This window comes from Hippopotamus amphibius, chromosome 2 (assembly GCF_030028045.1).
Source record: "Hippopotamus amphibius kiboko isolate mHipAmp2 chromosome 2, mHipAmp2.hap2, whole genome shotgun sequence".
In the NCBI taxonomy this organism is placed as follows: domain Eukaryota; kingdom Metazoa; phylum Chordata; class Mammalia; order Artiodactyla; family Hippopotamidae; genus Hippopotamus; species Hippopotamus amphibius.
This window is the reverse complement of record NC_080187.1, coordinates 221,946,793-221,954,642: the sequence shown is the minus strand read 5'-3', so window position 1 is coordinate 221,954,642 and position 7,850 is coordinate 221,946,793. Positions and strand designations below refer to the sequence as shown.

Sequence of the window (7,850 nt, the reverse complement as noted above, 5' to 3'; positions counted from 1 at the left end):
GGGTCGAAGATGAGAACTCATATGGTCCTGAAGAGAGCTGATGACCAAAAAATCATGCTCAATAGGATTACGCTGAGGCCTAACAGAGGGATCCAGGGGCAGGATGGCCTGCATTTTTGGTCCATTGCCGAGCCCTACGTGTGGGTGTGGGTGTGGGTGTGTGTGTGGGTCTGGGTGTTGGAGCCGCCTTTCCCTCGAGGAAATCCCTTGAGACTCCTCCGAGTGTAGGAGGCTTCCACATATGCAAAATGTGTTGCCACCTTTGGTTTTCTATCCTGTTCCATAGTGCCAGGGCCCACATGTTCTGAGGCCATGGGTGGAGTCTATCCTTAAGCCTTTCTGCTTTGAATTTTGTGTTTCAAGGCAAGCCTTGCAATGGACTCACCACAGCCAGAATGTTTCGCAGTGAGTGGCTCTTTTGGTTGCTACCGATAGGCCCCAGAGAATTTTGAACTATGGGCTGGCCGCCCTCGCAACAACCAGTACAGGGTAGTCTTTTGGCAACCTCCTGCCTACCAAGGAGGAATGTCTGCTGCTGCCCCAAATTTATGGGCTCACATCTGGTGCACTCACATGCCTTCATTAGAGCTGTATTCTAGTCAGAGAGCACATCGAGGCAGTGTTTTCTTCCTTGGCCCCAGGGGGAACCTCTCTAGAGACCTCTGTGCACCTAGCGCCAGAGTATGATCACCAACTGAGGGAATGGTCCCTTGTGGTGTGTGCTTTATGGTTTACCAAAACCTGTCAGTAGGGAAGGCTCATGCCCCCTGCCTAGAGATGGTGAGAGGCAGGCAGGAGCCCATCCTCAGGTGCTTGGAGGCAGGATGCTGCTGGTTATTTCAAGGGCTGGAAGCCATGCCCTGGTCTTCAATGGGGATGTGCCAGGACTCTGTGAGGGATCATGGTGCTTTTTTGGAGCCACTTGATCCGAATGGGGCCTCTGATGGGGTCTGCATGCATACACAGGACCATAGCTTCTCCTGGGTTGATCGTCCTCTCCGGAAGCCACTGGTTTGTCAGAGAGCCCCCTCCAGAGGAGAAAAGGCTTCTGGGTGTCCATTCCCCCGTGAAGGCTTTGCAGAGCCTTTGGGCATCCCGTTATCATGTCCATCGTGAGGCCCCGTTGACCTGAAGCGGAGGGGTGGTCCCGGGATGTGGGCTGAGGAGGGTGTAGCTGCATGGCTGTTGTTTGGTGGCCTTGCACGGGCCACAGAAGGGAATGCTGCCACAGAAGAAATTGGCCCTGTTTGGGAATCTCTGTGCTCCCCAAGGAGGAATGCTTGACGTGGCTCCCCATCCACCAGATCGGAATGCGGGCCTTGAAATTCAACTCGATTGACCTTAAGTGTAGTAAGACTGAAAATGGAGGCGCCATTTCATTACGTGTTGCCCTGGGGAGCAACCACACAGATCTCTGTGCATGTGGACGCAGAGCACGAGGATGGACTGAGCTTATGGTCAGTTGTGGGGTGTGCTTGAGTGACTTCCAAGAAGTGTTGGTTGGGAGGATGTGGGGCCAGGCCTGGAGGTGGTGAGAGGCAACAAGGACCCTTCATCAGGGACTTGGCAGCTAGATGCTCTTGGCTCTTGTGAGAGCTGAAGGGCAGGTCCCTTGCTGGAATGGGGTTTTCCAGGTCTCCGTGAGGGATCATGGGCCCTCAGATAGGCCAGTTGTCTCGGACAGGCCCTTTCATGAGTTCTACATACAGATACAGGCCTCTGGCATCTCTTGGGATGGCCTTCCTCTACGGGAGCCTCTGCCTAACAAGAGAGCTCCCTCCAGCTCCTGTGAATGTCCACTTCGTGGGACATAAAGGATTCATTGTCTGGGTGTTGTGCACATGGACAAGCCGAGTGTGACATCGGCCAGAACACGCTTGCCCACACCAGGTTGGGACCCAGAGGAATGTCTCCATTCCCCCCAGAAACACCCCCAATGTTATCCGCATCAAGCAGACCTGGTGCCAGGCTTTGTGCTGCCTGGAGGATCCATGAGGCTAGTCCTTCCCTGGGGAGACATATAGGTACTGGTTATTTCATCTGCCCCTGACACAGTATTAAGGTACATAAGATGGCATTGATCCACCTGTCCACTCATGCCTTCATCTTTGTAAGTATGGATGGATGGAGGGAGTGAGCCAAGGATGAGGGTCGAAAGGGAGGGAGCTAGAGCATTCTGGAGGAAGGGAGGCAGGAAGGAAGCTATGTAGGGAGCTGTTTGTATGCGTTTCAGCTATGTGTTCCTTTCTCTGCGTGGAGCTACATTTGGGCCCTATGTTCCTGGATATATTGCTGCAGGCATTTCTTGTAGCATCATTCGATGCATGAGCGTGTGACACACACGTCCCCCAATGCATCTAGCATGGAGTTGGAGTTCTCACAGCTGTCCTTCTCACCTCTTGGCAGCCATCGTCCCCAGAGAAATGAAGATCTGTGTTTGGCCTATGTTCCCTAGGGCAATCACCATGAGTCTTGGCCCAGCACGTGGATTCGACAGAATGGCACATCCCTTCAGGCATCCTTCTTTCCAGGAAACATCTGAGGTAAGCCTTCACATGTGGCAGGGCGCAGGTGGGTGAGGAGGGCCTCAGTTGGGTCGATGATGAGAACTCATATGGTCCTGAAGAGAGCTGATGACCAAAAAATCATGCTCAATAGGATTATGCTGTGGCCTAACAGAGGGATCCAGGGGCAGGATGGCCTGCATTTTTGGTCCATTGCAGAGCCCTGGGTGTGGGTGTGGGTGTGGGTGTGTGTGTGGGTCTGGGTGTTGGAGCAGCCTCTCCCTCGAGGAAATCACTTGAGACTCCTCCCAGTGTAGGAGGCTTCCACATATCCAAGATGTGTTGCCACCTTTGGTTTTCTATCCTGTTCCATAGTGCCAGGGCCCACATGTTCTGAGGCCATGGGTGGAGTCTTTCCTTAAGCCTTTCTGCTTTGAATTTTGTGTTTCAGGCCAAGCCTTGGCATGGACTCACCACAGCCAGAAGGTTTCGCAGTGAGTGGCTCTTTTGGTTGCTACCGATAGGCCCCAGAGAATTTTGAACTATGGGCTGTCCGCCCTCACAGCAGGCCGTACAGGGTAGTCTTTTGGCAACCTCCTGCCTACCAAGGAGGAATGTCTGCTGCTGCCCCAAATTTATAGTCTTACATCTGGTGCACTCACATGCCTTCATTAGAGCTGTATTCTAGTCAGAGAGCACATCGAGGCAGTGTTTTCTTCCTTGGCCCCAGGTGGAACATGTCTAGAGACCTCTGTGCACTTAGCGCCAGAGTATGATCACCAACTGAGGGAATGGTCCCTTGTGGTGTGTGCTTTATGGCTTCCCAAAACCTGTCAGTAGGGAAGGCTCATGCCCCCTGCCTAGAGATGGTGAGAGGCAGGCAGGAGCCCATCCTCAGGTGCTTGGAGGAAGGATGCTGCTGGTTATTTCAAGGACGGGAAGCCATGCCGTGGTCTTCAATGGGGTTGTGCCAGGACTCTGTGAGGGATCATGGTGCTTTGTTGGAGCCACTTGATCCGAATGGGGCCTCTGATGGGGTCTGCATGCATACACAGGACCATAGCTTCTCCTGGGTTGGTCGTCCTCTCCGGAAGCCACTGGTTTGTCAGAGAGCCCCCTCCAGAGGAGAAAAAGCTTCTGGATATCCATTCCCCCATGAAGGCTTTGCAGAGCCCTTGGGCATCCCGTTATCATGTCCATCGTGAGGCCCTTTTGAACTGAAGCGGAGGGGTGGTCCCGGGATGTGGGCTGAGGAGGGTGTAGCTGCATGGCTGTTGTTTGGTGGCCTTGCACGGGCCACAGGAGGGAATGCTGCCACAGAAGAAATTGGCCCTGTTTGGGAATCTCTGTGCTCCCCAAGGAGGAATGCTTGACGTGGCTCCCCATCCACCAGATCGGAATGCGGGTCTTGAAATTCAACTCGATTGACCTGAATTGTGGTAAGACTGACCATGGAAGCACCATTTCATTACGTGTTGCCCTGGGGAGCAAGCACGCAGATCTCTGTGCATGTCGAGGCAGAGCAAGAGGATGGACTGAGCTTATGGTCAGTTGTGGGGTGTGCTTGAGTGACTTCCAAGAAGTGTTGTTTGGGAGGATGTTGGGCCAGGCCTGGAGGTGGTGAGACGCAACAAGGACCCTTCATCAGGGACTTGGCAGCTAGATGCTCTTGGCTCTTGTGAGAGCTGAAGGGCAGGTCCCTTGCTGGAATGGTGTTTCCCAGGTCTCTGTGAGGGATCATGGGCCGTCAGATAGGCCAGATTTCTCAGACAGGCTCTTTCATGCGTTCTGCATACAGATACAGGCCTGTGGCATCTCTTGGGGTGGCCTTCCTCTACGGGAGCCACTGCCTACCAAGAGAGCTCCCTCCAGCTCCTGTGAATGTCCACTGTGTGGGACATAAAGGCCTCATTGACTGGGTGTTGTGCACATGGACAAGCCGAGTGAGACATCGGCCAGCACACGCTTGCCCACACCATGGTGGGGCCCAGAGGAATGTCTCCATTCCACCAGAAACACCCCTAGTGTTTTCCGCGCCAAGCAGACCTGGTGCCAGGCCTTGTGCTGCCTGGAGGATCCATTAGGCTAGTCCTTCCCTGGGGAGACACATAGGTACTGGTTATTTCATCTGCCCCTGACAAAGTATTAAGGTACATAAGATGGCATTGATCCACCTGTCCACTCATGCCTTCATCTTTGTAAGTATGGATGGATGGAGGGAGTGAGCCAAGGACGAGGGTCGAAAGGGAGGGAGCTAGAGCATTCTGGAGGAAGGGAGGCAGGAAGGAAGCTATGTAGGGAGCTGCTTATATGCGTTTCAGCTATGTGTTCCTGTCTCTGCGTGGAGGTACATTTGGGCCCTATGTTCCTGGATATATTGCTGCAAGTATTTCTTGTAGCATCATTCGATGCATGAGCCTGTGGCACACACGTCCCCCAATGCATCTAGCATGGAGTTGGAGTTCTCACAGCTGTCCTTCTCACCTCTTGGCAGCCATCGTCCCCAGAGAAATGAAGATCTGTGTTTGGCCTATGTTCCCTAGGGCAATCACCATGAGCCTTGGCCCAGCACGTGGATTCGACAGAATGGCACATCCCTTCAGGCATCCTTCTTTCCAGGAAGCATCTGAGGTAAGCCTTCACATGTGGCAGGGCGCAGGTGAGTGAGGAGGGCCTCAGTTGGGTCGATGGTGAGAACTCATATGGTCCAGAAGAGAGCTGATGACCAAAAAATCATGCTCAATTGGATTATGCTGAGGCCTAACATAGGGACCAGGGGCAGGATGGCCTGCATTTTTGGTCCATTGCAGAGCCCTGGGTGTGGGTGTGGGTGTTGGTTTGGGTCTCGGTGTTGGAGCAGCCTCTCCCTCGGGGAAATCCCTTGAGACTCCTCCGAGTGTAGGAGGCTTCCACATATCCAAGATGTGTTGCCACCTTTGGTTTTCTATCCTGCTCCCTAGTGCCAGGGCCCACATGTTCTGAGGCCATGGGTGGAGTCTTTCCTTAAGCCTTTCTGCTTTGAATTTTGTGTTTCAAGGCAAGCCTTGGAATGGACTCACCACAGCCAGAATGTTTCGCAGTGAGTGGCTCTTTTAGTTGCTACCGATAGGCCCCAGAGAATTTGAAACTATGGGCTAGCCGCCCTCCCAGCAGCTAGTACAGGGTAGTCTTTTGGCAACCTCCTGCCTACCAAGGAGGAATGTCTGCTGCTGCCCCAAATTTATGAGCTCACATCTGGTGCACTCACATGCCTTCATTAGAGCTGTATTCTAGTCAGAGAGCACATCGAGGCAGTGTTTTCTTCCTTGGCCCCAGGCGGAACATCTCTAGAGACCTCTCTGTACCTAGCGCCAGAGTATGATCACCAACTGAGGGAATGGTGCCTTGTGGTGTGTGCTTTATGCTTTCCCAAAACCTGTCAGTAGGGAAGGCTCATGCCCCCTGCTAGAAATGGTGAGAGGCAGGCAGGAGCCCATCCTCAGGTGCTTGGAGGCAGGATGCTGCTGGTTATTTCAAGGGCTGGAAGACATGCCCTGGTCTTCAATGGGGTTGTGCCAGGACTCTGTGAGGGATCATGGTGCTTTGTTGGAGCCACTTGATCCGAATGGGGCCTCTGATGGGATCTGCATGCATACACAGGACCATAGCTTCTCCTGCGTTGGTCTTCCTCTCCGGAAGCCACTGGTTTGTCAGAGAGCCCCCTCCAGAGGAGAAAAGGCTTCTGGGTGTCCTTTCCCCCATGAAGGCTTTGCAGAGCCCTTGGGCATCCCGTTATCATATCGATCGTGAGGCCCTGTTGACCTGAAGGGGAGGGGTGGTCCCGGGATGTGGGCTGAGGAGGGTGTAGCTGCATGGCTGTTGTTTGGTGCCCTTGCACGGGCCACAGTAGGGAATGCTGCCACAGAAGAAATTGGCCCTGTTTGGGAATCTCTGTGCTCCCCAAGGAGGAATGCTTGACGTGGCTCCCCATCCACCAGATCGGAATGTGGGTCTTGAAATTCATCTCGATTGACCTGAATTGTGGTAAGACTGACCATGGAGGCACCATTTCATTACGTGTTGCCCTGGGGAGCAACCACGCAGATCTCTGTGCATGTCGAGGCAGAGCACGAGGATGGACTGAGCTTATGGTCAGTTGTGGGGTGTGCTTGAGTGACTTCCAAGAAGTGTTGGTTGGGAGGATGTGGGTCAAGGCCTGGAGGTGGTGAGAGGCAACAAGGACCCTTCATCAGGGACTTGGCAGCTAGATGCTCTTGGCTCTTGTGAGAGCTGAAGGGCAGGTTTCTTGCTGGAATGGGGTTTCCCAGGTCTCTGTGAGGGATCATGGGCCGTCAGATAGGCCAGTTGTCTCGGACAGGCCCTTTCATGAGTTCTACATACAGATACAGGCCTGTGGCATCTCTTGGGATGGCCTTCCTATAAGGGAGCCTCTGCCTACCAAGAGAGCTCCCTCCAGCTCCTTTGAATGTCCAATGCGTGGGACATAAAGGCCTCATTGTCTGGGTGTTGTGCACATGGACAAGCCGAGTGTGACATCGGCCAGCACACGCTTGCCCACACAAGGGTGGGGCCCAGAGGAATGTCTCCATTCCCCCAGACACACCCCCAGTGTTTTCCTCGCCAAGCAGACCTGGTGCCAGGCCTTGTGCTGCTTGGAGGATCCATGAGGCTAGTCCTTCCCTGGGGAGACATATACGTACTGGTTATTTCATCTGCCCCTGACACAGTATTAAGGTACATAAGATGGCATTGATCCACCTGTCCACTCATGCCTTCATCTTTGTAAGTATGGATGGATGGAGGGAGTGAGCCAAGGACGAGGGTCGAAAGGGAGGGAGCTAGAGCATTATAGAGGAAGGGAGGCAGGAAGGAAGCTATGTAGGGAGCTGTTTGTATGCGTTTCAGCTATGTGTTCCTGTCTCTGCATGGAGCTACATTTGGGCCCTATGTTCCTGGATATATTGCTGCAGGTATTTCTTGTAGCATCATTCGATGCATGAGCGTGTGGCACACACGTCCCCCAATGCATCTAGCATGGAGTTGGAGTTCTCACAGCTGTCCTTCTCACCTCTTGGCAGCCACCGTCCCCAGAGAAATGAAGATATGTGTTTGGTCTATGTTCCCTAGGGCAATCACCATGAGCCTTGGCCCAGCACGTGGATTCGACAGAATGGCACATCCCTTCAGGCATCCTTCTTTCCAGGAAGCATCTGAGGTAAGCCTTCACATGTGGCAGGGCGCAGGTGAGTGAGGAGGGCCTCAGTTGGGTCGATGATGAGAACTCATATGGTCCTGAAGAGAGCTGATGACCAAAAAATCATGCTCAATACGATTATGCTGACGCCT

General features: G+C 53.4%; 4 non-coding genes across 4 annotated transcripts; all 4 read left to right on the top strand.

The window, feature by feature from the left end:
• LOC130846947 (small nucleolar RNA SNORD115) lies at positions 1 to 81 on the top strand. Its single transcript, XR_009051742.1, has one exon. It is a non-coding gene; the product is annotated as a small nucleolar RNA SNORD115 (small nucleolar RNA).
• A 2,512-nt stretch (positions 82 to 2,593) lies between these two features.
• Positions 2,594 to 2,674, top strand: LOC130846944 (small nucleolar RNA SNORD115). The gene has a single exon (XR_009051739.1). It is a non-coding gene; the product is annotated as a small nucleolar RNA SNORD115 (small nucleolar RNA).
• A 2,511-nt stretch (positions 2,675 to 5,185) lies between these two features.
• Positions 5,186 to 5,266, top strand: LOC130847051 (small nucleolar RNA SNORD115). Its single transcript, XR_009051846.1, has one exon. It is a non-coding gene; the product is annotated as a small nucleolar RNA SNORD115 (small nucleolar RNA).
• Positions 5,267 to 7,769: 2,503 nt separating this feature from the next.
• LOC130847056 (small nucleolar RNA SNORD115) lies at positions 7,770 to 7,850 on the top strand. The gene has a single exon (XR_009051851.1). It is a non-coding gene; the product is annotated as a small nucleolar RNA SNORD115 (small nucleolar RNA).